This window comes from Primulina tabacum, chromosome 10 (assembly GCF_025594145.1).
Source record: "Primulina tabacum isolate GXHZ01 chromosome 10, ASM2559414v2, whole genome shotgun sequence".
Classification (NCBI taxonomy): Eukaryota; Viridiplantae; Streptophyta; class Magnoliopsida; order Lamiales; family Gesneriaceae; genus Primulina; species Primulina tabacum.
Window position 1 is genome coordinate 38,361,611 of NC_134559.1, and position 23,481 is coordinate 38,385,091.

At 43.3% G+C, this 23,481-nt stretch overlaps 22 non-coding genes and 3 pseudogenes across 22 annotated transcripts; all 25 read left to right on the forward strand.

Moving 5' to 3' along the window:
* The first annotated feature begins 1,378 nt into the window (after positions 1–1,378).
* Positions 1,379–1,497, forward strand: LOC142513501 (5S ribosomal RNA). The gene has a single exon (XR_012809444.1). It is a non-coding gene; the product is annotated as a 5S ribosomal RNA (ribosomal RNA).
* Positions 1,498–2,179: 682 nt separating this feature from the next.
* On the forward strand, positions 2,180–2,298 carry LOC142516736 (5S ribosomal RNA). Its single transcript, XR_012812516.1, has one exon. It is a non-coding gene; the product is annotated as a 5S ribosomal RNA (ribosomal RNA).
* Positions 2,299–2,980: 682 nt separating this feature from the next.
* LOC142510666 (5S ribosomal RNA) lies at positions 2,981–3,104 on the forward strand (annotated as a pseudogene).
* Positions 3,105–4,185: 1,081 nt separating this feature from the next.
* Positions 4,186–4,305, forward strand: LOC142507881 (5S ribosomal RNA). Its single transcript, XR_012806121.1, has one exon. It is a non-coding gene; the product is annotated as a 5S ribosomal RNA (ribosomal RNA).
* A 683-nt stretch (positions 4,306–4,988) lies between these two features.
* LOC142509284 (5S ribosomal RNA) lies at positions 4,989–5,109 on the forward strand. The gene has a single exon (XR_012807467.1). It is a non-coding gene; the product is annotated as a 5S ribosomal RNA (ribosomal RNA).
* Positions 5,110–5,700: 591 nt separating this feature from the next.
* LOC142515754 (5S ribosomal RNA) lies at positions 5,701–5,819 on the forward strand. The gene has a single exon (XR_012811582.1). It is a non-coding gene; the product is annotated as a 5S ribosomal RNA (ribosomal RNA).
* A 679-nt stretch (positions 5,820–6,498) lies between these two features.
* LOC142511100 (5S ribosomal RNA) lies at positions 6,499–6,619 on the forward strand (annotated as a pseudogene).
* A 1,055-nt stretch (positions 6,620–7,674) lies between these two features.
* LOC142512734 (5S ribosomal RNA) lies at positions 7,675–7,793 on the forward strand (annotated as a pseudogene).
* A 665-nt stretch (positions 7,794–8,458) lies between these two features.
* Positions 8,459–8,579, forward strand: LOC142506322 (5S ribosomal RNA). The gene has a single exon (XR_012804617.1). It is a non-coding gene; the product is annotated as a 5S ribosomal RNA (ribosomal RNA).
* Positions 8,580–9,262: 683 nt separating this feature from the next.
* On the forward strand, positions 9,263–9,381 carry LOC142517553 (5S ribosomal RNA). Its single transcript, XR_012813294.1, has one exon. It is a non-coding gene; the product is annotated as a 5S ribosomal RNA (ribosomal RNA).
* A 683-nt stretch (positions 9,382–10,064) lies between these two features.
* Positions 10,065–10,182, forward strand: LOC142510131 (5S ribosomal RNA). The gene has a single exon (XR_012808262.1). It is a non-coding gene; the product is annotated as a 5S ribosomal RNA (ribosomal RNA).
* A 683-nt stretch (positions 10,183–10,865) lies between these two features.
* Positions 10,866–10,986, forward strand: LOC142510517 (5S ribosomal RNA). Its single transcript, XR_012808624.1, has one exon. It is a non-coding gene; the product is annotated as a 5S ribosomal RNA (ribosomal RNA).
* Positions 10,987–11,669: 683 nt separating this feature from the next.
* LOC142516118 (5S ribosomal RNA) lies at positions 11,670–11,790 on the forward strand. Its single transcript, XR_012811930.1, has one exon. It is a non-coding gene; the product is annotated as a 5S ribosomal RNA (ribosomal RNA).
* Positions 11,791–12,962: 1,172 nt separating this feature from the next.
* On the forward strand, positions 12,963–13,081 carry LOC142506892 (5S ribosomal RNA). Its single transcript, XR_012805166.1, has one exon. It is a non-coding gene; the product is annotated as a 5S ribosomal RNA (ribosomal RNA).
* A 712-nt stretch (positions 13,082–13,793) lies between these two features.
* Positions 13,794–13,914, forward strand: LOC142515570 (5S ribosomal RNA). The gene has a single exon (XR_012811408.1). It is a non-coding gene; the product is annotated as a 5S ribosomal RNA (ribosomal RNA).
* A 683-nt stretch (positions 13,915–14,597) lies between these two features.
* Positions 14,598–14,715, forward strand: LOC142516940 (5S ribosomal RNA). Its single transcript, XR_012812707.1, has one exon. It is a non-coding gene; the product is annotated as a 5S ribosomal RNA (ribosomal RNA).
* Positions 14,716–15,398: 683 nt separating this feature from the next.
* LOC142508684 (5S ribosomal RNA) lies at positions 15,399–15,519 on the forward strand. Its single transcript, XR_012806888.1, has one exon. It is a non-coding gene; the product is annotated as a 5S ribosomal RNA (ribosomal RNA).
* Positions 15,520–16,202: 683 nt separating this feature from the next.
* Positions 16,203–16,323, forward strand: LOC142506387 (5S ribosomal RNA). The gene has a single exon (XR_012804681.1). It is a non-coding gene; the product is annotated as a 5S ribosomal RNA (ribosomal RNA).
* A 683-nt stretch (positions 16,324–17,006) lies between these two features.
* Positions 17,007–17,125, forward strand: LOC142513189 (5S ribosomal RNA). Its single transcript, XR_012809150.1, has one exon. It is a non-coding gene; the product is annotated as a 5S ribosomal RNA (ribosomal RNA).
* Positions 17,126–17,807: 682 nt separating this feature from the next.
* On the forward strand, positions 17,808–17,928 carry LOC142508719 (5S ribosomal RNA). Its single transcript, XR_012806923.1, has one exon. It is a non-coding gene; the product is annotated as a 5S ribosomal RNA (ribosomal RNA).
* A 683-nt stretch (positions 17,929–18,611) lies between these two features.
* On the forward strand, positions 18,612–18,730 carry LOC142515751 (5S ribosomal RNA). Its single transcript, XR_012811579.1, has one exon. It is a non-coding gene; the product is annotated as a 5S ribosomal RNA (ribosomal RNA).
* Positions 18,731–19,413: 683 nt separating this feature from the next.
* LOC142507587 (5S ribosomal RNA) lies at positions 19,414–19,532 on the forward strand. Its single transcript, XR_012805841.1, has one exon. It is a non-coding gene; the product is annotated as a 5S ribosomal RNA (ribosomal RNA).
* A 713-nt stretch (positions 19,533–20,245) lies between these two features.
* LOC142508570 (5S ribosomal RNA) lies at positions 20,246–20,366 on the forward strand. The gene has a single exon (XR_012806777.1). It is a non-coding gene; the product is annotated as a 5S ribosomal RNA (ribosomal RNA).
* A 1,056-nt stretch (positions 20,367–21,422) lies between these two features.
* Positions 21,423–21,541, forward strand: LOC142515588 (5S ribosomal RNA). The gene has a single exon (XR_012811425.1). It is a non-coding gene; the product is annotated as a 5S ribosomal RNA (ribosomal RNA).
* A 1,054-nt stretch (positions 21,542–22,595) lies between these two features.
* On the forward strand, positions 22,596–22,715 carry LOC142510400 (5S ribosomal RNA). The gene has a single exon (XR_012808512.1). It is a non-coding gene; the product is annotated as a 5S ribosomal RNA (ribosomal RNA).
* Positions 22,716–23,481: the final 766 nt, after the last annotated feature.

Consider the following 23,481-nt stretch of genomic DNA (forward strand, 5'->3'; position numbering starts at 1 on the left):
GTGTTTTTCTATTTTTGATTACTTGTTGACAGACGATTTTCGGCTCAAATCATCTGAATTTCGATCGGGGCCAGATAAGACATGTGAAATGAAAGTAGCTCGGGCACTGCCGGATTTGGACAAAATTGTAGGGTAATTTGATTGTAAACGGGCAAACGGCCGAGACTCATTACTACGCAATAAGCTGACGAGATTTTTGCCGAATTCCTTCTCTAAGACCCTCTAATTTGCGATTTACCGCTTCTGTTAAGCTTTCGTTTCCTCGAGAAATCCGCTTAGGAAGTTCGAAATTCGATTCCGGTTCCATTTTATCGTATCCGAGGCATAATAATAGCTTTACATTCGTTATTTCCTTCTTCTTATCTTTTTTTCTATTTTCTGGGAAATTTATCAATTTTTGTTGTCGTTAGCCGGTTTTGTGCGGAAGGGTATGACGCAGATTACTCCGGAGACGGTTAACTCATTAAAAACAATTATTTCGACTGTTTTATCAATAATTTACGTAACCGGTCGCGACACGAGGTCGTCCTAGGGAGGTCACCCATCCTAGCAGTGCCGCGTGTTGTCCATCGCCGCCCGCTCCACACATACTCGTGGAATATAAAAATAAACATCCCACTCAATGTCGGGTGCGATCATACCAGCTCTAATGCACCAGATCCCATCAGAACTCCGAAGTTAAGGGTGTTGCACCCCTTTTCGTGTTTTTTTATTTTTGATTACTTGTTGATAGACGATTTTCGGCTCAAATCATTTAAATCTCGATCGGGACCAGATCAGACATGTGAAATGAAAGTATCTCGGGCACTGCCGGATTTGGACAAAATTGTAGGCTAATTTGATTGTAAACGGGCAAACGGACGAGACTCATTCTACGCAATGAGCTGACGAGATTTTAGCCGAATTCCTTCTCTAAGACCCTCTAATTTGCGATTTACTGCTTCTGTTAAGCTTTCGTTTCCTCAAGAAATCCGCTTAGGAAGTCTAAATTCGATTCCGGTTCCATTTTATCGTATCCCAGACATAATAATAGCTTTACATTCGTTATTTCCTTCTTCTTATTTTTTTTTCTATTTTCTGGGAACATTTATTTATTTTTGTTGTCCTGAGCCGGTTCTGTGCAGAAGGGTATGACCCAGATTACTCCGAAGACGGTTAACTAATTAAAAACAATTATTTCGACTGTTTTATCCATAATTTACGTAAACGGTCACGACACGAGGTCTTCCCAGGGAGGTCACCCATCCTAGCTCTACCATCGCGCCAGAACGCATAACTTCATGGTTATGATTGGGCGAGAGCAGTGCCGCGTGTAGTCCATCGCCGCCCGCTCCACACGTACTCGAGGGATATAAGAAAAAACATCCCACTCAATGTCGGGTGCGATCATACCAGCACTAATGCACCGGATCCCATCAGAACTCCGAAGTTAAGCGTGCTTGGGCGAGAGTAGTACTAGGATGGGTGACCCCATGGAAAGTTTTCGTGTTGCAACCCTTTTCGTGTTTTTCTATTTTTGATTACTTGTTGACAGAAGATTTTCGGCTCAAATCATCTGAATCTCGATCGGGACCAGATAAGACATGTGAAATGAAAGTAGCTCGGGCACTGCCGGATTTAGACAAAATTGTAGGCTAATTTGATTGTAAACGGGCAAACGGACGAGACTCATTACTACGCAATGAGCTGACGAGATTATAGCCGAATTCCTTCTCTAAGACCCTCTAATTTGCGATTTAACGCTTCTGTTAAGCTTTCGTTTCATCATGAAATCCGCTTAGGAAGTTTGAAATTCGATTTCGGTTCCATTTTATCGTATCCCAGACATAATAATAGCTTTACATTCTTATTTCCTTCTTCTTATTTTTTTTTCTATTTTCTGGGAACATTTATCGATTTTTGTTGTCGTTAGCCGGTTCTGTGCAGAAGGGTATGACGCAGATTACTCGAGAGACGGTCAACTCATTAAAAACAATATTTCGACTGTTTTATCCATAATTTACGTAACCGGTCGCGACACGAGGTCTTCCCAGGGAGGTCACCCATCCTAGCTCTGCCATCGCGCTAGAACGCTTAACTTCATGGTTATGATTGGGCGAGAGCAGTGCCGCGTGTTGTCCATCGCCGCCCGCTCCACACGTACTCGAGGGATATAAGAATAAACATCCCACTCAATGTCGGGTGCGATCATACCAGCTCTAATGCACCTGATCCCATCAGAACTCCGAAGTTAAGCGTGCTAGGGCGAGAGAAGTACTAGGTGGGTGACCCCCTGGGAAGTCCTCGTGGTTGCACCTTTTTTGTGTTTTTCTATTTTTGATTACTTGTTGACAGACGATTTTCGGCTCAAATCATCTTAATCTCGATCGGGACCAGATAAGACATGTGAAATGAAAGTAGCTCGGGCACTGCCGGATTTGGACAAAATTGTAGGCTAATTTGATTGTAAACGGGCAAACGGACGAGACTCATTACTATGCAATGAGCTGACGAGATTTAGCCGAATTCCTTCTCTAAGACCCTCTAATTTGCCATTTACCGCTTCTGCTAAGCTTTCGTTTCCTCGAGAAATTCGCTTAGGAAGTTCGAAATTCGATTCCGGTTCCATTTTATCGTATCTCAGGCATAATAATAGCTTTGCATTCTTTATTTCCTTCTTCTTATTTTTTTTTCTATTTTCTGGGAACATTTATCGATTTTTATTGTCGTGAGCCGGTTCTGTGCGGAAGGGTATGACGCAGACTACTCCGGAGACAGTTAACTCATTAAAAACAATTATTTCGACTATTTTATCCATAATTTACGTAAACGGTCGAGACACGAGGTCTTCCCAGGGTGGTCACCCATCCTTGCTCTGCCATCGCGCCAGAACGCTTAACTTCATGGTTATGATTGGGCTAGAGCAGTGCCGCGTGTTGTCCATCGCCGCCCGCTCCACACGTAATCGAGGGATATAAGAATAAACATCCCACTCAATGTCGGGTGCGATCATACCAGCACTAATGCACCGCATCCCATCAGAACTCCGAAGTTAAGCGTGCTTGTGCGAGAGCAGTACTAGGATGGGTGACCCCTTGGGATTCCCAGTCCTCGTGTTGCCCCCCTTTCGTGTTTTTCTATTTTTGATTACTTGTTGACAAACGATTTTCGGCTCAAATCATCTGAATCTCGATCGGATCAGATAAGACATGTGAAATGAAAGTAGCTCAGGCACTGCCGGATTTGGACAAAATTGTAGGCTAATTTGATTGTAAACGGGCAAACGGACGAGATTCATTACTACGCAATGATATGACGAGATTTTAGCCGAATTCCTTCTCTAAAACCCTCGAATTTGTGATTTACCGCTTCTGTTAAGCTTTCGTTTCCTCGAGAAATCCGCTTAGGAAGCTCGAAATTCGATTCCGGTACCATTTTATCGTATCCCAGGCATAATAATAGCTTTACATTCGTTATTTTCTTCTTCTTATTTTTTTTCTATTTTCTGGGAACCATTATCGATTTTTTTTGTCGTGAGCCGGTTCTGTGCGAAAGGGTATGACGCAGATTACCCCGGAGACGGTTAACTATTAAAAATAATTATTTCGACTGAAATCAACATAGCTCGGGCACTGCCGTTTTTGGACAAAATTGTAGGCTAATTTGATTATAAACGGGCAAAAAAACGAGACTCGTTACTCCGCAATGAGCTGGTGAGATTTTAGCCGAATTCCTTCTCTAAGACCCTCTAATTTTCGATTTTCCGCTTCTGTTAAGCTTTCGTTTCCTCGAGAAATCCATTTAGGAAGCTCGAAATTCGATTCCCATTCCAATTTTATCGTATCCCAGACATAATAATTGCTTTACATTCGCTATTCCCTTCTTCTTATTTTTTTTTCTATTTTCTGGGTATACTTATCGATTTTTGTTGTCGTGAGCCGGTTCTGTGCGGAAGTGTATGACGCAGATTACTCCAGAGACGGATAACTCATTAAAAACAATTATTTCGACCGTTTTATCCATAATTTACATAAACGGTCGCACCACGAGGTCTTCCCAGAGAGGTCACCTATCCTAGCTCTGCCATCGCGCCAGAACGCTTAACGTCATGGTTATGATTGGGCGAGAGCAGTGCCGCGTGTTGTCCATCGCCGCTCGCTCCATACGTACTCGAGGGATATAAGAAGAAACATCCCACTCAATGTCGGGTGCGATCATGCCAGCACTAATGCACCGGATCCCATCAGAACTCCGAAGTTAAGCGTGCTTGCGCGAGAGCAGTACTAGCAAAGGGTGACCCCCTGGGAAGTCCTCGTGTTGCACCCTTTTTCGTGTTTTTCTATTTTTCATTACTTGTTGACAGACGATTTTTGGCTCAAATCATCATAATCTCGATCGGGACCGGATAAGACATGTGAAATGAAAGTAGCTCGGGCAGTGCCGGATTTGGACAAAATTGTAGGGTAATTTGATTGTAAACGGGCAAACGAACGAGACTCATTACTCTGCAATGAGCTGACGAGATTTTAGCCGAATTCCTTCTCTAAGACCCTCTAATTTGCGATTTTCCGTTTCTGTTAAGCTTCCATTTCCTCGAGAAATCCGCTTAGCAAGTTCGAAATTCGATTCCGGTTCCATTTTATCGTATCCCAGGCATAATAATAGCTTTACATTCGCTATTTTCTTCTTCTTATTTTTTTTCTATGTTCTGGGAACATTTTGCGATTTTTGATGTCGTGAGCCGGTTCTGTACGGAAGGGTATGACGCAGATTACTCCGGAGACGGTTAATTCAATAAAAACAATTATTTCGACTGTTTTTGCCATAATTTAAGAAAATAGTCGCGACACGAGGACTTCCCAGGGAGGTCACCCATCCTTGCTCTGCCATCGCGCCAGAACGCTTAACGTCATGGTTATGATTGGGCGACAGCAGTGCCGCATGTTGTCCATCGCCGCCCGCTCCACACGTACACGAGGGATGTTAAAATATACATCCAACTCAAGGTCGGGTGCGATCATACCAGCACCAATGCACCGGATCCCATTAGAACTCCGAAGTTAAGCGTGCTTGGGCGAAAGCGCAGTACTAGGATGGGTGACCCACTGGGATGTCCTCGTGTTGCACACCTTTTCGTGTTTTTCTATTTTTGATTACTTGTTGACAGACGACTTTCGGCTCCAATCATCTGAATCTCGATCGGGACCAGATAAAACATTTGAAATCAACGTAGCTCGGGCACTCCCGGATTTGGACAAAATTGTAGGCTAATTTGATTGTAAACGGGCAAACGAACGAGACTCGTTACTTCTCAATGATCTGGTGTGATTTTAGCCGAATTCCTTATCTAAGACCCTCTAATTTGCGATTTTTCGCTTCTGTTAAGCTTCCGTTTCCTCGAGAAAAAATGTTTAGGAAGTTCGAAATTCGATTCAAGTTCCATTTTATCGTATCCCAGGCATAATAATAGCTTTACATTCGCTATTTTCTTCTTCTTATTTTTTTTTCTATTTTCTGGGAACATTTAGTGATTTTTGTTGTCGTGAGCCGGTTCTGTGCGGAAGGGTATGACGCAGATTACTCCCGAGACGGATAACTAATTAAAAACAGAACGCTTAACTTCATGGTTCTGATTGGGCGAGAGCAGTGCCGCGTGTTGTCTATCGCCGCCCGCTACACACGTACTCGAGGGATATAAGAATAAACATCCCACACAATGTCGGATGCAATCATACCAGCACTAATGCACCGGATCCCATCAGAACTCCGAAGTTAAGCATGCTTGGGAGAGAGCAGTACTAGGATGGGTGACCCCCTGGGAAGTTCTCGTGTTGCACCCATTTTCGTGTTTTCTACTTTTGATTACTTGTTGACAGACGATTTACGGCTCAAATCATCTGAATCTGGATCGTGACATGATAAGACATGAGAAATCAACGTAGCTCGGGCACTGCCGGATTTGGACAAAATTGTAGGCTAATTTGATAGTAAACGGGCAAACGACCGAGACACTTTACTACACAATGAGCTGACGAGATTTTAGCCGAATTCCTTCTCTAAGACCCTCTAATTTGCGATTTAACGCTTCTTTTAAACTTCCGTTTCCTTGGAAATCCGCTTAGTAAGTTCTAAATTCGATTCCGGTTGCATTTTATCGTATCCCAAGCATAATAATAGCTTTACATTCGCTATTTCTTCTTCTAATTTTTTTCTATTTTGTGGGAACATTTATCCATTTTTGTTGTCGTTAGCCGGTTCTGTGTGGAAGGGTATGACGCAGATTACTTCGTAGACGGTTAACTCATTAAAAACAATTATTTCGACTGTTTTATCCATAATTTACGTAAACGGTCGCGAAACGAGGTCTTCCCAGGGAGGTCACCCATCCTACCTCTGCCATCGCGCCAGAACGCTTAACTTCATGGTTATGATTGGGCGAGAGCAGTGCCGCGTGTTGTCCATCGCCGCCCGCTCCACACGTACTCGAGGGATATAAGAATAAACATCCCACTCAATGTCGGGTGCTATCATACCAGCACTATTGCACTGGATCCCATCATAACTCCGAAGTTAAGCGTGCTTGGGGGAGAGTAGTACTAGGATGGGTAACCCCTTGGGAAGTCCCCTCGTGTTGTATCCCATTTCGTGTTTTTCTATTTTTGCTTACTTGTTGACGGACGATTTTTTGCTCAAATCATCTGAATATCGATCGGGACCAAATAAGACATGTGAAATCAGCGTAGCTCGGGTACTGCCTGATTTGGAAAAAATTGTAGGCTAATTTTATTGTAAACGGGCAAACGGACGAGACTCATTACTCCGCAAAGTGCTCGCGAGATTTTAGCTAAATTTCTTCTCTAAGACCCTCTAATTTGCGATTTACCGCTTCTGTTAATGTTCCGTTTTCTCGAGAAATCCATTTAGGAAGTTCGAAATTCGATTCCGGATCCATTTTATCGTATCCCATGAATAATAATAGCTTTACATTCTTGGAAGTCCTCGTGTTGCACCTTTTTTCGTGTTTTTCTATTTTTGATTACTTGTTGACAGACGATTTTCGGCTCAAATCATCTGAATCTCGATCGGGACCGGATAAGACATGTGAAATGAAAGTAGCTCGGGCACTGCCGGATTTGGACAAAATTGTAGGCTAATTTGATTGTAAACGGGCAAACGGACGAGACTCATTACTACGCAATGAGCTGACGAGATTTTAGCCGAATTCCTTCTCTAAGACCCTCTAATTTGCGATTTACCGCTTCTGTTAAGCTTTCGTTTCCTCGAGAAATCCGCCTAGGAAGTTCGAAATTCGATTCCGGTTCCATTTTATCGTATCCCAGGCATAATAATAGCTTTACATTCGTTATTTCCTTCTTCGTATTTTTTTTTATTTTCTGGGAACATTTATTGATTTTTGTTGCCGTGAGCCGGTTCTGTGCGGAATGGTATGACGTAGATTACTCCGAAGACGGTTAACTAATTAAAAATAATTATTTCGACTGTTTTATCCATAATTTACGTAAACGGTCGCGACACGAGGTCTTCCCAGGGAGGTCACCCATCCTAGCTCTGCCATCGCGCCAGAACGCTTAACTTCATGGTTCTGATTCGGCGAGAAAAGTGCCGCGTGTTGTCCATCGCCGCTTGCTCCACCCGTACTCGAGGGATATAAGAATAAACATCCCACTCAATGACAGGTGCGATCATACCATAACTAATGTACCGGATCCCATTAGAACTCCGAAGTTAAGCGTGCTTGGGCGAGAGCAGTACTAGGATGGTGACCCCCATTAGAACTTCGTGTTTTTCTATTTTTGATTACTTGTTGACAGACGATTTTCGGCTCAAATCATCTGAATCTCGATCGAGACTAGATATGACATGTGAAATGAAAGTAGCTCGGGCAGTGCCGGATTTGGACAAAATTGTAGGCTAATTTGATTGTAAACGGGCAAACGGACGAGACTCATTACTATGCAATGAGCTGACGAGATTTTAGCCGAATTCCTTCTCTAAGACCCTCTAATTTGCGATTTACCGCTTCTGTTAAGCTTTCGTTTCCTCGAGAAATCCGCTTAGGAAGTTTGAAATTCGATTCCGGTTCCATTTTATCGTATCCCAAACATAATAATTGCTTTACATTCGTTATATCCTTCTTCTTATTTTTTTTTCTATTTTCTGGGAACATTTATCGATTTTTGTTGTCGTGAGCCGGTTCTGTGCGGAAGGGTATGACGCAGATTACTCCGGAGACGGTTAACTCATTAAAAACAATTATTTCGACTGTTTTAACCATAATTTACGTAAATGGTCGCGACACGAGATCTTCCCAGGGAGGTCACCCATCCTAACTCTGCCATTGCGCCAGAACGCTTAACTTCATGGTTATGATTGGGCGAGAGCAGTGCCGCGTGTTGTCCATCGCCGTCCGCTCCACACATCTTCGAGGGATATAAGAATAAACATACCACTCAATGTCGGGTGCGATCATACCAGCACTAATGCACCGGATCCCATCAGAACTCCGAAGTTAAGCATGCTTGGGCGAAAGCGCAGTACTAGGATGGGTGACCCCCTCGGAAGTCCTCGTGTTGCACCCCTTTTCGTGTTTTTCTATTTTTGATTACTTGTTGACAGACGATTTTCGGCTCAAATCATCTGAATCTCGATCGAGACTAGATATGACATGTGAAATGAAAGTAGCTCGGGCAGTGCCGGATTTGGACAAAATTGTAGGCTAATTTGATTGTAAACGGGCAAACGGACGAGACTCATTACTATGCAATGAGCTGACGAGATTTTAGCCGAATTCCTTCTCTAAGACCCTCTAATTTGCGATTTACCGCTTCTGTTAGGCTTTCGTTTCCTCGAGAAATCCGCTTAGGAAGTTTGAAATTCGATTCCGGTTCCATTTTATCGTATCCCAAACATAATAATTGCTTTACATTCGTTATATCCTTCTTCTTATTTTTTTTCTATTTTCTGGGAACATTTATCGATTTTTGTTGTCGTGAGCCGGTTCTGTGCGGAAGGGTATGACGCAGATTACTCCGGAGACGGTTAACTCATTAAAAACAATTATTTCGACTGTTTTATCCATAATTTACGGAAACGGTCGCGACACGAGGTCTTCCCAGGGAGGTCACCCATCCTAGCTCTGCCATCGCGCCAGAACGCTTAACTTCATGGTTCTGATTGGGTGAGAACAGTGCCGCGTGTTGTCCATCGCCGCTTGCTCCACCCATACTCGAGGGATATAAGAATAAACATCCCACTCAATGACGGGTGCGATCATACCAGCACTAATGCATCGGATCCCATCAGAACTCCGAAGTTAAGCGTGCTTGGGCGAGAACAATACTAGGATGGGTGACCCCCTGGGAAGTCTTTGTCTTGCACCCTTTTTCGTGTTTTTCTATTTTTGATTACTTGTTGACAGACGATTTTCGGCTCAAATCATCTGAATCTCGATCGAGACTAGATATGACATGTGAAATGAAAGTAGCTCCGGCAGTGCCGGATTTGGACAAAATTGTAGGCTAATTTGATTGTAAACGGGCAAACGGACGAGACTCATTACTATGCAATGAGCTGACGAGATTTTAGCCGAATTCCTTCTCTAAGACCCTCTAATTTGCGATTTACCGCTTCTGTTAGGCTTTCGTTTCCTCGAGAAATCCGCTTAGGAAGTTTGAAATTCGATTCCGGTTCCATTTTATCGTATCCCAAACATAATAATTGCTTTACATTCGTTATATCCTTCTTCTTATTTTTTTTCTATTTTCTGGGAACATTTATCGATTTTTGTTGTCGTGAGCCGGTTATGTGCGGAAGGGTATGACGCAGATTACTCCGGAGACGGTTAACTCATTAAAAACAATTATTTCGACTGTTTTATCCATAATTTACGGAAACGGTCGCGACACGAGGTCTTCCCAGGGAGGTCACCCATCCTAGCTCTGCCATCGCGCCAGAACGCTTAACTTCATGGTTCTGATTGGGTGAGAACAGTGCCGCGTGTTGTCCATTGCCGCTTGCTCCACCCATACTCGAGGGATATAAGAATAAACATCCCACTCAATGACGGGTGCGATCATACCAGCACTAATGCATCGGATCCCATCAGAACTCGAAGTTAAGCGTGCTTGGGCGAGAACAATACTAGGATGGGTGACCCCCTGGGAAGTCTTCGTCTTGCACCCTTTTTCGTGTTTTTCTATTTTTGATTACTTGTTGACAGACGATTTTCGGCTCAAATCATCTGAATCTCGATCGGAACTAGATAAGACATGTGAAATGAAAGTAGCTCGGGTACTGCCGGATTTGGACAAAATTGTAGGCTAATTTGATTGTAAACGAGCAAACGGACGAGACTCATTACTACGCAATGAGCTGACGAGATTTTAGCCGAATTCCTTATCTAAGACCCTCTAATTTGCGATTTATCGCTTCTGTTAAGCTTTCGTTTCATCGAGAAATCCGCTTAGGAAGTTCGAAATTCGATTCTGGTTCCATTTTATCGTATCCTAAGAATAATAATAGCTTTACATTCGTTATTTCCTTCTTCTTATTTTTTTTTTAATTTTCTGGGAACATTTATCTATTTTTCATGTCGTGAGCCGGTTCTGTGCGGAAGGGTATGACACAGATTACTCCGGAGACGGTCGACTCATTAAAAACAATTATTTCGACTGTTTTATCTATAATTTACGTAAACGGTCGGACACGAGGTCTTCCCATGGAGGTCACCCATCCTACCTCTGCCATCGCGCCAGAACGCTTAACTTCATGGTTATGATTGGGCGAGAGCAGTGCCGCGTGTTGTCCATCGCCGCCCGCTCCACACGTACTCGAGGGATATAAGAATAAACATCCCACTCAATGTCGGGTGCGATCATACCAGCACTAATGCATCGGATCCCATCGGAACTCCGAAGTTAAGCGTGCTTGAGCGAAAGCGCAGTACTAGGATCGGTGACCCCCTGGGAAGTCCTCGTGTTGCACCCCTTTTCGTGTTTTTCTATATTTGATTACTTGTTGACAGACGATTTTCTGCTCAAATCATCTGAATCTCGATCGGGACCAAATAAGACATGTGAAATCAGCGTAGCTCGGGTACTGCCTGATTTGGACAAAATTGTAGGCTAATTTTATTGTAAACGGGCAAACGGACGAGACTCATTACTACGCAATGAGCTGACGAGATTTTAGCCGAATTTCTTCTCTAAGACCCTCTAATTTGCGATTTACCGCTCCTGTTAAGCTTTCGTTTCCTCAAGAAATCCGCTTAGAAAGTTCGAAATTCGATTCCGGCTCCATTTTATCGTATCCCAAGCATAATAATAGCTTTACATTCGTTATTTCCTTCTTCTTATTTTTTTTTCTATTTTCTGGGAACATTTATTCATTTTTGTTGTCGTGAGCCGGTTCTGTGTGGAAGGGTATGACGCAGATTACTCCGGAGACGGTCAACTCATTAAAAACAATATTTCGACTGTTTTATCCATAATTTACGTAAACGGTCGCGACACGAGGTCTTCCCAGGGAGGTCACCCATCCTAGCTCTGCCATCGCGCCAGAACGCTTAACTTCATGGTTATGATTGGGCGAGAGCAGTGCCGCGTGTTGTCCATCGCCGCCCGCTCCACACGTACTCGAGGGATATAAGAATAAACATCCCACCCAATGTCCGGTGCGATCATACCAGCACTAATGCACCGGATCCCATCAGAACTCCGAAGTTAAGCGTGCTTGGGCGAAAGCGCAGTACTAGGATGGGTGACCCCCTGGGAAGTCCTCGTGTTGCACCCCTTTTCGTGTTTTTCTATTTCTGATTACTTGTTGACAGATGAGTTTCGGCTCAAATCATCTGAATCTCGATCGGGACCAGATAAGACATGTGAAATGAAAGTAGCTCGGGCACTGCTGGATTTGGACAAAATTATAGGCTAATTTGATTGTAAACGGGCAAACGGACGAGACTCATTGCTACGCAATGAGCTGACGAGATTTTAGCCGAATTCCTTCTCTAAGACCCTCTAATTTGCGATTTATTTCTTCTGTTAATCTTTCGTTTTCTCGAGAAATCCGCTTAGTAAGTTCGAAATTCGATTTCGGTTCCATTTTATCGTATCCGATGCATAATAATAGCTTTACATTCGTTATTTCCTTCTTCTTATTTTTTTCAATTTTCTGGGAACATTTATCGATTTTTGTTGTCGTGAGCCGGTTCTGTGCGGAAGGGTATGACGCAGATTACTCCGTAGATGCTTAACTCATTAAAAACAATTATTTCCACTGTTTTATCCATAATTTACGTAAACGGTCGCGATACAAAGTCTTCCCAGGGAGGTCACCCATCCTAGCTCTGCCATCGCGCCAGAACGCTTTAACTTCATGGTTATGATTGGGCGAGAGCAGTGCCGCGTGTTGTCTATCGCCGCCCGCTACACACGTACTCGAGGGATATAAGAATAAACATCCCACTAGAGCTGACGAGATTTTAGCCGAATTTCTTCTCTAACACCCTCTAATTTGCGATTTACCGCTTCTGTTAAGGTTTCGTTTCCTCGAGAAATCCGCTTAAGAAGTTCGAAATTCGATTCCGGTTCCATTTTATCGTATCCTAAGCATAATAACAGCTTTACATTCGTTATTTCCTTCTTCTTTTTTTTTTCTATTTTCTGGGAACATTTATTCATTTTTGTTGTCGTGAGCCGGTTCTGTGTGGAAGGGTATGACGCAGATTACTCCGGAGAAGGTCAACTCATTAAAAACAATATTTCGACTGTTTTATCCATAATTTACGTAAACGGTCGCGACACGAGGTCTTCCCAGGGAGGTCACCCATCCTAGCTCTGCCATCGCGCCAGAACGCTTAACTTTATGGTTATGATTGGGCGAGAGCAGTGCCGCGTGTTGTCCATCGCCGCCCGCTCCACACGTACTCGAGGGATATAAGAATAAACATCCCACTCAATGACAGGTGCGATCATACCAGCACTAATACACCGGATCCCATTAGAACTCCGAAGTTAAGCGTGCTTGGGCCAGAGCAGTACTAGGATGGGTGACCCCCTGGTAAGTCCTCGTCTTGCACCCTTTTTCGTGTTTTTCTATTTCTGATTACTTGTTGACAGACGAGTTTCGGCTCAAATCATCTGAATCTCGATCGAGACCAGATAAGACATGTGAAATGAAAGTAGATCGGGCACTGCCGGATTTAGACAAAATTGTAGGCTAATTTGATTGTAAACGGGCAAACGGACGAGACTCATTGCTACGCAATGAGCTGACGAGATTTTAGCCGAATTCCTTCTCTTGGCGAGATTTTAGCCGAATTCCTTCTCTAAGACCCTCTAATTTGCGATTTACCGCTTCTGTTAAGCTTTCGTTTTCTCGAGAAATCCGCTTAGGAAGTTCGAAATTCGATTACGGTTCCATTTTATCGTATCCGAGGCATAATAATAGCTTTACATTCGTTATTTCTTTCTTCTTATTTTTTTTCTATTTTCTGGGAACATTTATCGATTTTTGTTGTCGTGAGCCGGTTCTGTGCGGAAGGGTATGACGCAGATTACTCCGGAGACGGTTAACTCATTAAAAACAATTATTTCGACTGTTTTATGCATAATTTACGTAAACGGTCGTGACACGAGGTTTTCCCGGGAAGGTCACCCATCCTAGCTCTGCCATCGCGCCAGAACGCTTAACTTCATGGTTATGATTGGGCGAGAGCAGTGCCGCGTGTTGTCCATCGCCGCCCGCTCCACACGTACTCGAGGGATATAAGAATAAACATCCCACTCAATGTCGGGTGCGATCATACCAGCACTAATGCACCGGATCCCATGAGAACTCCGAAGTTAAGCGTGCTTGGGCGAAAGCGCAGTACTAGGATGGGTGACCCCCTGGGAAGTCCTCGTGTTGCACCCCTTTTCGTGTTTTCCTATTTTTGATTACTTGTTGACAGACGATTTTCGGCTCAAATCATCTGAATCTCGATCGAGACCAGATAAGACATGTGAAATTAAAGTAGCTCGGGCACTGCCGGATTTGGACAAAATTGTAGGCTAATTTGATTGTAAAAGGGCAAACGGACGAGACTCATTACTACGAAATGAGCTGACGAGATTTTATCTGAATTCTTTCTCTAAGACCCTCTAATTTGCGATTTACCGCTTCTGTTAAGCTTTCGTTTCCTCAAGAAATCCGCTTAGAAAGTTCGAAATTCGATTCCGGTTCCATTTTATCGTATCCCAAGCATAATAATAGCTTTACATTAGTTATTTCTTTCTTCATATTTTTTTTTCTATTTTCTGGGATCATTTATTCATTTTTGTTGTCGTGAGCCGGTTCTGTGGGGAATGGTATGACGCAGATTACTCTGGAGACGGTTAACTCATTAAAAACAATATTTCGTCTGTTTTATCCATAATTTACGTAAACGGTTGCGACACGAGGTCTTCCCAGGGAGGTCACCCATCCTAGCTCTGCCATCGCGCCAGAAAGCCTATCTTCATGGTTCTGATAGGGCGAGAACAGTGCCGCGTGTTTTCCATTGCCGCTTGCTCCACCCGTACTCGAGGGATATAAGAATAAACATCCCACTTAATGACGGGAGCGATCATACCAGCACTTATGCACCGGATCCCATCAAAACTCCGAAGTTAAGCGTGCTTGGGCGAGAGCAGTACTAGGATGGGTGCCCCCTGGGAAGTCCTCGTGTTGCACCCTTTTTCGTATATTTTTATTATTGATTACTTGTTGACAGACGATTTTCGGCTCAAATCATCTGAATCTCGATCGGGACTAGATAAGACATGCGAAATGAAAGTAGCTCGGGCACTGCCGGATTTGGACAAAATTGTAGGCTAATTTGATTGTAAACGGGCAAACGGACGAGACTCATTACTACGCAATGAGCTGACGAGATTTTAGCCGAATTCCTTCTCTAAGACCATCTAATTTGCGATTTACCGCTTCTGTTAAGCTTTCGTTTCCTCGAGAAATCCGCTTAGGAAGTTCGAAATTCGATTCTGGTTCCATTTTATCGTATCCTAAGAATAATAATAGCTTTACATTCGTTATTTCCTTCTTCTTATTTTTTTTTTATTTTCTGGGAACATTTATCGATTTTTGTTGTCGTGAGCCGGTTCTGTGCGGAAGGGTGTGATGCAGATTACTCCGGAGACAGTTAACTCATTAAAAACAATAATTTCGACTGTTTTATCCATAATTTACGTAAACGATCACGACACGAGGTCTTCCCAGGGAGGTCACCCATCCTAGCTCTGCCATCGCGCCAGAACGCTTAACTTCATGGTTATAATTGGGCGAGAGCAGTGCCGCGTGTTGTCCATCGCCGCCCGCTCCACACGTACTCGAGGGATATAAGAATAAACATCCCACTCAATGTCGGGTGCGATCATACCAGCACTAATGCACCGGATCCCATCAGAACTCCGAAGTTAAGCGTGCTTGGGCGAAAGCGCAGTACTAGGATGCGTGACCCCCTGGGAAGTCCTCGTGTTTCACCCCTTTTCGTGTTTTTCTATTTTTGATTACTTGTTGACAGACGATTTTCGGCTCAAATCATCTGAATCTCGATCGAGACCAGATAAGACATGTGAAATGAAAGTAGCTCGGGCACTGCCGGATTTGGACAAAATTGTAGGCTAATTTGATTGTAAACGGGCAAACGGACGAGACTCATTACTACGCAATGAGCTGACGAGATTTTAGCCGAATTACTTCTCTAAGACCCTCTAATTTGCGATTTACCGCTTCTGTTAAGCTTTCGTTTCCTCGAGAAATCCGCTTAGGAAGTTCGAAATTCGATTCTGGTTCCATTTTATCGTATCCTAAGAATAATAATAGCTTTACATTCGTTATTTCCTTCTTCTTATTTTTTTTTTATTTTCTGGGAACATTTATCGATTTTTGTTGTCGTGAGCCGGTTCTGTGCGGAAGGGTGTGACGCAGATTACTCCGGAGACAGTTAACTCATTAAAAACAATAATTTCGACTGTTTTATCCATAATTTACGTAAACGATCACGACACGAGGTCTTCCCAGGGAGGTCACCCATCCTAGCTCTGCCATCGCGCCAGAACGCTTAACTTCATGGTTATGATTGGGCGAGAGCAGTGCCGCGTGTTGTCAATCGCCGCCCGCTCCACACGTACTCGAGGGATATAAGAATAAACATCCCACTCAATGTCGGGTGCGATCATACCAGCACTAATGCACCGGATCCCATCAGAACTCCGAAGTTAAGCGTGCTTGGGCGAAAGTGCAGTACTAGGATGCGTGACCCCCTGGGAAGTCCTCGTGTTGCACCTCTTTTCGTGTTTTTCTATTTTTGATTACTTGTTGACAGACGATTTTCGGCTCAAATCATCTGAATCTCGATCGAGACCAGATAAGACATGTGAAATGAAAGTAGCTCGGGCACTGCCGAATTTGGACAAAATTGTAGGCTAATTTGATTGTAAACGGGCAAACGGACGAGACTCATTACTACGCAATGAGCTGACGAGATTTTAGCCGAATTCCTTCTCTAAGACCCTCTAATTTGCGATTTACCGCTTCTGTTAAGCTTTCGTTTCCTCAAGAAATCCGCTTAGAAAGTTCGAAATTCGATTCCGGCTCCATTTTATCGTATCACAGGCATAAAAATTGCTTTACATTCGTTATTTCCTTCTTCTTATTTTTTTTCTATTTTCGGGGAACATTTATCGATTTTTATTGTCGTGAGCCGATTCTGTGCGGAAGGGTATGACGCAGATTACTCCGGAGACGGTTAACTCATTAAAAACAATTATTTCGACTATTTTATCCATAATTTACGTAAACGGTCGCGACACGAGGTCTTCCCAAGGAGGTCACCCATCCTTCCTCTACCATCGCGCCAGAACGCTTAACTTCATGGTTATGATTGGGCGAGAGCAGTGCCGCGTGTTGTCCATCGCCGCCCGCTCCACACGTAATCGAGGGATATAAGGATAAACATCCCACTAAATGTTGGGTGCGATCATACCTGCACTAATGTACCGGATCCCATCAGAACTCCGAAGTTAAGCGTGCTTGGGCGAGAGTAGTACTAGGATGAGTGACCCCCTGGGAAGTCCTCGTGTTGCACCCTTTTCCGTGTTTTTCTATTTTTGATTACTTGTTGACAGACGATTTTCGGCTCAAATCAACTGAATCTCGATCGGGACCAGATAAGACATGTGAAATGAAAGTAGCTCGGGCACTGCCGGATTTGGACAAAATTGTAGGCTAATTTGATTGTAAACGGGCAAACGGACGAGACTAATTACTACGCAATGAGCTGACGAGATTTTAGCAGAATTCCTTCTCTAAGACCCTCTAATTTGCGATTTACCGCTTCTGTTCAGCTTTCGTTTCCTCGAGAAATCCGCCTAGGAAGTTCGAAATTCGATTCCGGTTCCATTTTATCGTATCTCAGGCATAATAATAGCTTTACATTCGTTATTTCCTTCTTCTTATTTTTTTCTATTTTATGGGAACATTTATCGATTTTTGTTGTCGTGAGCCGGTTCTGTGCGGAAGGATATGACGCAGATTACTTCGGAGACGGTTAACTCATTAAAAACAATTATTTCGACTGTTTTAACCATAATTTACGTAAACGGTCGCGACACGAGGTCTTCCCAGGGAGGTCACCCATCCTAACTCTGCCATCGCGCCAGAACGCTTAACTTCATGGTTATGATTGGGCGAGAGCAGTGCCGCGTGTTGTCCATCGCCGCCCGCTCCACACGTCTTCGAGGGATATAAGAATAAACATCCCACTCAATGTCGGGTGCGATCATACCAGCACTAATGCACCGGATCCCATCAGAACTCCGAAGTTAAGCGTGCTTGGGCGAAAGCGCAATACTAGGATCGGTAACCTCCTGGGAAGTCCTCGTGTTGCACCCCTTCTCGTGTTTTTCTATTTTTGATTACTTGTTGACAGACGATTTTCGGCTCAAATCATCTAAATCTCGATCGAGACTAGATAAGACATGTGAAATGAAAGTAGCGCGGGCAATGCCGGATTTGGACAAAATTGTATGCTAATTTGATTGTAAACGGGCAAACGGACAAGACTCATTACTATGCAATGAGCTGACGAGATTTTAGCCGAATTCCTTCTCTAAGACCCTCTAATTTGCGATTTACCACTTCTGTTAAGCTTTCGTTTCCTCGAGAAATCCGCTTAGGAAGTTTGAAATTCGATTCCGGTTCCATTTTATCGTATCCCAAACATAATAATTGCTTTAAATTCGTTATTTCCTTCTTCTTATTTTTTTTTCTATTTTCTGGGAACATTTATCGATTTTGTTGTCGTGAGCCGGTTCTGTGCGGAAGGGTATGACGCAGATTACTCCGGAGACGGTTAACTCATTAAAAACAATTATTTCGACTGTTTTATCCATAATTTACGTAAACGATCGCGACACAACGTCTTCCCAGGGAGGTCACCCATCCTAGCTCTGCCATCGCGCCAGAACGCTTAACTTCATGGTTCTGATTGGGCGAGAACAGTGCCGCGTGTTGTCCATCGCCGCTTGCTCCACCCGTACTCGAGGGATATAAGAATAAACATCCCACTCAATGACGGGTGCGATCTTACCAGCACTAATGCACCGGATCCCATCAAAACTCCGAAGTTAAGCGTGCTTGGGCGAGAACAGTACTAGGATGGGTGACCCCCTGAGAAGTCTTCGTGTTGCACCCTTTTTCGTGTTTTTCTATTTTTGATTACTTGTTGACGGACGATTTTCTGCTCAAATCATCTGAATCTCTATCGGGACCAAATAAGACATGTGAAATCAGCGTAGCTCGGGAACTGCCTGATTTGGACAAAATTGTAGGCTAATTTTATTGTAAACCGGCAAACGGACGAGACTCATTACTACGCAATGAGCTGACGAGATTTTAGCCGAATTTCTTCTCTAACACCCTCTAATTTGCGATTTACCGCTCCTGTTAAGCTTTCGTTGCCTCGAGAAATCCGCTTAGAAAGTTCGAAATTCGATTCCGGTTCCATTTTATCGTATCCCAGGCATAATAACAGCTTTTACATTCGTTATTTCCTTCTTCTTATTTTTTTTCTATTTTCTGGGAACATTTATTCATTTTTGTTGTCATGAGACGGTTCTGTGTCGAAGGGTATGACGCAGATTACTCCGGAGAAGGTCAACTCATTAAAAACAATATTTCGACTGTTTTATCCATAATTTGCGTAAACGGTCGCGACACGAGGTCTTCCCAGAGAGGTCACCCATCCTAGATCTGCCATCGCGCCAGAACGCTTAACTTCATGGTTATGATTGGGCGAGAGCAGTGCCGCGTGTTGTCCATCCCCGCTCGCTCCACACGTACTCGAGGGATATAAGAATAAACATCCCACTCAATGTCGGGTGCGATCATACCAGCACTAATACACCGGATCTTATCAGAACTCCGAAGTTAAGCGTGCTTGAGCTAGAGCAATACTAGGATGGGTGACCCCCTGAGAAGTCCTCGTGTTGCACCCCTTTTCGTGTTTTTCTATTTCTGATTACTTGTTGACAGACAAGTTTCGGCTCAAATCATCTGAATCTCGATCGGGACCAGATAAGACATGTGAAATGAAAGTAGATCGGGCATTGCCGGATTTGGACAAAAATTGTAGGCTAATTTGATTGTAAACGGGCAAACGGACGAGACTCATTGCTACGCAATGAGCTGACGAGATTTTAGCCGAATTCCTTCTCTTGACGAGATTTTAGCCGAATTCCTTCTCTAAGACCCTCTAATTTGAGATTTACCGCTTCTGTTAAGCTTTCGTTTCCTCGAGAAATCCGCTTAGGAAGTTTGAAATTCGATTTCGATTCCATTTTATCGTATCCCAGGCATAATAACAGCTTTACATTCTTTATTTCCTTCTTCTTATTTTTTTTCTATTTTCTGGGAACATTAATCGATTTTTGTTGTCGTGAGCCGGTTCTGTGCGGAAGGGTATGACGCAGATTACTCCGGAGACGGTTAACTCATTAAAAACAATTATTTCGACTGTTTTATCCATAATTTACGTAAACGGTCGCGACACGAGGCCTTCCCGGGGCGGTCACCCATCCTAGCTCTGCCATCGCGCCAGAACGCTTAACTTCATGGTTATGATTGGGCGAGAGCAGTGCCGCGTGTTGTCCATCGCCGCCCGCTCCACACGTACTCGAGGGATATAAGAATAAACATCCCACTTAATGTCGGGTGCGATCATACCAGCACTATTGCACCGGATCCCATCAGAACTCCGAAGTTAAGCGTGCTTGGACGAAAGCGCAGTACTAGGATCGGTGACCACCTGGGAAGTCCTTGTGTTGCACCCCTTTTCGTGTTTTTCTATTTTTGATTACTTGTTCACGGACGATTTTCTGCTCAAATCATTTGAATCTCGATCGGGACCAAATAAGACATGTGAAATCACCGTAGCTCGGGTACTGCCTGATTTGGACAAAATTGTAGGCTAATTTTATTGTAAACGGGCAAACGGACGAGACTCATTACTCCGCAAAGTGCTCGCGAAATTTTAGCTAAATTTCTTCTTTAAGACCCTCTAATTTGCGATTTACCGCTTCTGTTAATATTCCGTTTCCTCGAGAAATCAGTTCAGGAAGTTCGAAATTCGATTCCGGATCCATTTTATCGTATCTCAGGAATAATAATAGCTTTACATTCTTGGAAGTCCTCGTGTTGCACCCCTTTTCGTGTTTTTCTATTTTTGATTACTTGTTGACAGACGATTTTCTGCTCAAATCATCTGAATCTCGATCGGGACCAGATAAAACATGCGAAATGAAAGTAGCTCGGGCACTGTCGGATTTGGACAAAATTGTAGGCTAATTTGATTGTAAACGGGCAAGCGGACGAGACTCATTACTACGCAATGAGCTGACGAGATTTTAGCCGAATTTCTTCTCTAAGACCCTCTAATTTGCGATTTACCGCTTCTGTTAAGCTTTCGTTTCCTCGAGAAATCCGCTTAGGAAGTTTGAAATTCGATTTCGGTTCCATTTTATCATATCCCAGGCATAATAACAGCTTTACATTCGTTATTTCCTTCTTCTTATTTTTTTTCTATTTTCTGGGAACATTTATCGATTTTTGTTGTCGTGAGCCGGTTCTGTGCGGAAGGGTATGACGCAGATTACTATGGAGACGGTTAACTCATTAAAAACAATAATTTCTACTGTTTTATCCATAATTTACGTAAACGGTCGCGACACGAGGTCTTCCCGGGGAGGTCACCCATCCTACATCTGCCATCGCGCTAGAACGCTTAACTTCGTGGTTAAGATTGGGCGAGAGCAGTGCCGCGTGTTATCCATCGCCGCCCGCTCCACACGTACTCGAGGGATATAAGAATAAACATCCCACTCAATGTCGGATGCGATCATACCAGCACTAATGCACCGGATCCCATCAGAACTCCGAAGTTAATCGTGCTTGGGCGAGAGCAGTACTAGGATTGGTGACACCCTGGAAAGTCCTCGTGTTGCACCCTTTTTCGTGTTTTCTATTTTTGATTACTTGTTGACAGACGATTTTCGGCTCAAATCATCTGAATCTCGATCGGGACCAGATAAGACATGTGAAATGAAAGTAGCTCGGGCACTGCCGGATTTGGACAAAATTGTAGGCTAATTTGATTGTAAACGGGCAAACGGACGAGACTCATTACTCTGCAAAGTGCTCGCGAGATTTTTGCTAAATTTCTTCTCTAAGACCCTCTAATTTGCGATTTACCGCTTCTGTTAATGTTCCGTTTCCTCGAGAAATCAGTTCAGGAAGTTCGAATTCGATTCTGATCCATTTTATCGTATCCCAGGAATATAATAGCTTACCATTTTTGGAAGTCTCGTGTTGCACCCCTTTTCGTGTTTTTATTTTTGATTACTTGTTGACAGCCGATTTTCGGCTCAAATCATCTGAATCTCGATCGGGACCAGATAAACATGGAAATGAAAGTAGCTCGGGCCACTGCCGGATTTGGAAAAAATTGTAGGTAATTTGATTGTAACGGGCAAGCGGAACGAGACTCATTACTACGCAATGAGCTGACGAGATTTTAGCCGAATTTCTTCTCTAAGACCCTATAATTTTGCGATTTACCCGCTTCTGTTAAGCTTTCGTTTCCTCGCTAGGAAATCGCATTAGACTTTCGAAATTCGATTCGGTTCACTATTTTATCGTTTAATCCCAGGCAATAAACAACTTTCCATTCGTTTATTTCCTTCTTCTTATTTTTTTTTCTATTTTCTGGAACATTTATCGATTTTTGTTGTCGTGAGCCGGTTCTGTGCGGAAGGGTATGACGCAGATTACTCGGAGACGGTTAACTCATTAAAAACAATTATTTCGACTGTTTTATCCATAATTTACGTAAACGGTCGTGACACGAGGTCTTCCCAAGGAGGTCACCCATCCTACCTCTGCCATCGCGCCAGAACGCTTAACTTCATGGTTATGATTGGGCGAGAGCAGTGCCGCGTGTTGTTCAAAAACCGCCCGCTCCACACGTACTCGAGGGATATAAGGAAAAACATCCACTCAATGTCGGGTGCGATCATACCAGCATAATGCACCGGATCCCATCAGAACTCCGAAGTTAAGCGTGCTTGGGCGAAAGCGCAGTACTAGGATCGGTGACCACCTGGGAAGTCCTCGTGTTGCACTCCTTTTCGTGTTTTTCTATTTTTTATTACTTGTTGACGGACGATTTTCTGCTCAAATAAATCTGAATCTCGATCGGACCAAATAAAACATGTGAAATCACTGTAGCTCGGGTACTGCCTGATTTGGACAAAATTGTAGGCTAATTTATGTAAAACGGGCAAACGGACGAGACTCATTACTCCGCAAACTGCTCGCGAGATTTTAGCTAAATTCTTCTCTAAGACCTCTAATTTGCGATTTACCGCTTTGTTAATGTTCCGTTCCTCGAGAAATCAGTTCAGGAAGTTCGAAATTCGATTCGGATCTATTTATCGTTATCTCAGGAATAATAATAGCTTTACATTCTTGGAAGTCCTCGTGTTGCACCCCTTTCGTGTTTTTCTATTTTTGACTATTGTTGACAGACGATTTTCGGCTCAAATCATTGAATCTCGATCGGGACCAGATAAAACATGTGAAATGAAAGTAGCTCGGGCACTGCGGATTTGGACAAAATTGTAGGCTAATTTGATTGTAACGATCAAGCGGACGAGATCATTACTACGGAATGAGTGACGAGATTTTAGACGAACTTCTCTAAGACCCTCTAATTTGCGATTTACCGCTTCTGTTAAGCTTCGTTTCTCGAGAAATCCGGCTTAGGAAGTTCGAAATTCGATTTCGGTTCCATTTATCGTATCCTAAGAATAATATAGCTTTACATTCGTTATTTCCTTCTTCTTATTATTTTCTATTTTCTGGGAACATTTATCGATTTTGTTGTCGTGA